Below are 3,661 nucleotides of genomic sequence, written 5' to 3' on the forward strand. Positions count from 1 at the left end.
AAGGGTCGCTCCATACAAATAAACAGCTAAAGGATAATAAGTTTGTTAATGGCAACGTCCTTTCTGCCAAGGCAATTATAAACCTCCGATAGTACCCTATCGATGACAGAAAGCTATGTACCTCTTTCAGAGTGCGTGGTGGACTCATAGCGACTATAACCTTGATCTTTTCAGGGTCAGTTGCAATCCCTACTGATCTGACCACATGGCCTAGCAATAGCCCATAAGGCACTCCAAAAACACACTTCCGTGGGTTAAGAGCGATACAAAATTGTCTGCAACACTCAAAGCACTTTCTTAAGATAATCAACATCCTTTCCCTTATAGTGGCTGCCCCTAGGTCATCAATAAGTACTTTCAACTCGTCTGGGGAGATGTCACCAAAGGTCTTGTCTGCTGTTTGTTGCCATGATCCAGGCACATTGCACAAACCAAAGGCCATCACATGGTATGCAAAAGTACCAAAGACAATAATAAAAGTCGTTTTCAACTTGTCCTCTTCTGCAATTGCCATGTGGTTGTATCCTGCAAAGCAATCCATGAACAAATATATTTTCCTACCCACTAATTGATCCAAAATCTGGTCAATAAACGGCAACGGGTAGTAATCCTTAGCCGTCTGCTTATTCAGCTCTCTAAAATCTACACATAGTCGAATCTGGTTGTTTTTCTTCTTCCTGATGACACCATTCTGTGTGTTGTACTGGGAAGATTAAACCAACTTTCCGTAACTTCTATAACTCCTCAAACAGCCCCGTCCCTCAATTCAAAAGGCATACACCTTACTTTCTGATGCAAGGACGACTTCCTTCCTTTACAAGAATAGTATGAACAGCCAAACTGGGAGGAATGCCTCTTAGCTCGTCATAACTCCAAGCAAAGATGTCGCGGAATTCTTGAATCAAGGACACATAGTCCTCCCTTTCTACTGAACTAAGCATGGAACCTAATTTAATTGGTTGCAAACCATTCGACGTGCCAAGGTCCAACTCAATCACATCCACATCTCTTATCCTATCTTGTGGCTCTATTGGCTCATTTAGAGTTATCTGATAAATATCCTCTGTAATGGACCCCTCTTTAGATTCATCACTGGATGATGTCTCAGTACTACCAGATGGATCATCCGCTTTTTCTAATTCAGTAGAGGATAAAGGAGCTCTATCACTCTGAGAGACTCAGGGTAAGCATATCGACTATTACTCGATTAGCACCTCTACCTAGAACCACTCGACCGACGGGTATATCGACTTGAGAGTCTATTTGTAAGATCCAAGGCCTACCTAGTAAGACTTGATAGCTAGGACGTCCTGCAAATCTTATCACACTAAAGTCCAAGAAGCATTCTATACTTGCAACTGTAACATGGACTTTAGTAACGCAAGCTTCTGGTTGCCTTAGACTATCATCAGCCATTCTAAGAAGGGTGGAGCTATTTTTTTGGATGCCTAGACCCAACCTCTCCATCAACTCTGAACTCATGATGTTGACGGAGGACCCAGTGTCTACAATAGCATGCTCTACTAGTATTCTATTCACGTACGCTGGAACCCTAGGGCAATTCTTTTCAGCATGATCAAACCAATCCTCCCCTACATGTGCTATGCCCAAAGGTTCTACAATATACCCAATACGCAGGATCTTCTTGAATTCCTTGCGTGCTCCTGGAGATAATTTAATCAGATGTAAGAGGTTTACATCTGGTTTGACTTTGCAAAGAGAACTTGCTAAATCAAAATCATGATAGGTAGCCAAAGCTCGATTTTCTCGCCAAACCATCCTCTCTTTTGGTCTCGGGACTGGCTTTGGTGCTTCTTTTTTAGCTCTTGCCTTCTTTCTTGGCACTTCCTCATCCTTCTTAGGATTGACTTTTTTGTCAACCAGCCTTAGAGGTCCACCTTCCACGCCAGGATTCAGGACTTGCGTCCCCTTATCCCCTTGCTTAGGGTTTCCCTCAACTAGTTTTGCATGATCTCTATCACCCTCTTTAGCCTTTTGGCCTCTTGTCACAGCTCGTAGGTTAGAGGTTTCAGCAGCATTGATGCGTACAACCTCGGTAAGGCTGACTCCATTGCCTTGTGGCAACTCCTCTATAGAGGTCTTTCCCCTTTGCAGTATTTGTCTTGGTCCATCATTTTGCTGGAGGTTACCTTGCGCTCTATGATTAACTAGACCTGGCTATTTACTCCCTTGTTGGAGGGAACTAATCTTACTCCAACAGGTAGCGGCTAAGTGACCCGACTTCCCACAAATATCACATTTAACATTTGGATAGTTTCTAGGGAAATGTTGTCCGCCACACCACTTACAACTGAATCTTGAGGGACCACCCTCTTCACGGCGTCGACTCCCTATCGGATTCTGTTGCTTCTTCAGGAAATTGATGTCAACATCTATTTTCCGATATTGTTCAAAAATCATGTCAGTGTAGTGCTTCATCATATTCTTAACTTCGCCAAGGACATTAGAGGCACTCAACTCATAGCCTTGATCATCTATCCGTCGTTCCATTGGCCTAACAATTTGATTGGGCATTGGTTGTTGACTCATAGGAACAACATTAGGGTTCGAAACTTGGCCTCAAACATTTGGTGGAGCCAACTGACTAACCACAGGCATAGTCACACTGGGAGGAGCTGGCAACAAAGGTACATTTTGAACCATGCTTCCTCTCCCGTTAGGGTTATTCATAGGCATCCCTTCACTTCCATTTATCAAAGGTAAATTGCCTCCAGGTACTAGGCCCACATTAAGATTTATTCGAGAGGAGTAGGCCATTTTTAATCATGACTCTACTCCTTCTGCCTGCGCGATGGTGGTGTCTATATCAGCCAAAGCCACATTGCTCAATTGTACCTGAATGTTGAAATCCAATCCATGCAAGAAGTATTGCAATTGGGCAGCTGACAGAATAGGAATGTAAGTTTGTAACTTACGAAACACTTCCTTAAGCTTCTTGGCATAGGCTTTCACATTCTCATGGGGGTCTTGCCGTGTTACATTCAAAACACGCAACTAGTATTGGCCACCTCTTTTAGGGGCATATTCTCCTCGGAAAACTGTATAAAATTGGTCGATGGTGGTGATGGTTCCATTCTCTATGCTATGATACCATACTATTATAAAGAATCTGTTGTCACATGGTATTGAGTTCAAAGACAACTTGCACCCGTTGTTTCTACTTGGAACCTTGCCTGAATCATGGGATGTCTTGCATACTGCCATATGCACGAACAAGCTTGATGGGCTGAAAATCAAAGATATTGAGAGTGCTTTATTGACTGAGGAAATCAACAGGAGAAGCAATGATGCTTCCTACTCTTCATATGCATTGATCGTTAGAGGTGGTAGACATGGCAAGCATGATAATAATCATAAGGGCAGGGGCTCTCAGAAGTCCAAGTCCAAGTCACGTGGTCCAGTAAGTCCCCTGGAACGGAAGTCTAATCTTACTTGTCATTATTGTGGGAAAGCAGGATGTATTAGGATGCAGTCCCATAAAATGCGCGATGATAAGCATAAGGAAAATGGAAAAGATAAAGTGCAGGAAAATTCTTCGGAGCGCAGCATAGTACCTACAAAGTCTAGTATGAAGATAGAAGAGGTTAATGTCACGCAGGCCACTGATTCAGATGACGATTACATACTTGCAGCTTTTTCA

The sequence above is a fragment of the Lygodium microphyllum genome, chromosome 6 (genome assembly GCF_053477565.2).
Source record: "Lygodium microphyllum isolate KBCC chromosome 6, Lygodium_microphyllum_v1.1.10, whole genome shotgun sequence".
NCBI classification, from domain to species: domain Eukaryota; kingdom Viridiplantae; phylum Streptophyta; class Polypodiopsida; order Schizaeales; family Lygodiaceae; genus Lygodium; species Lygodium microphyllum.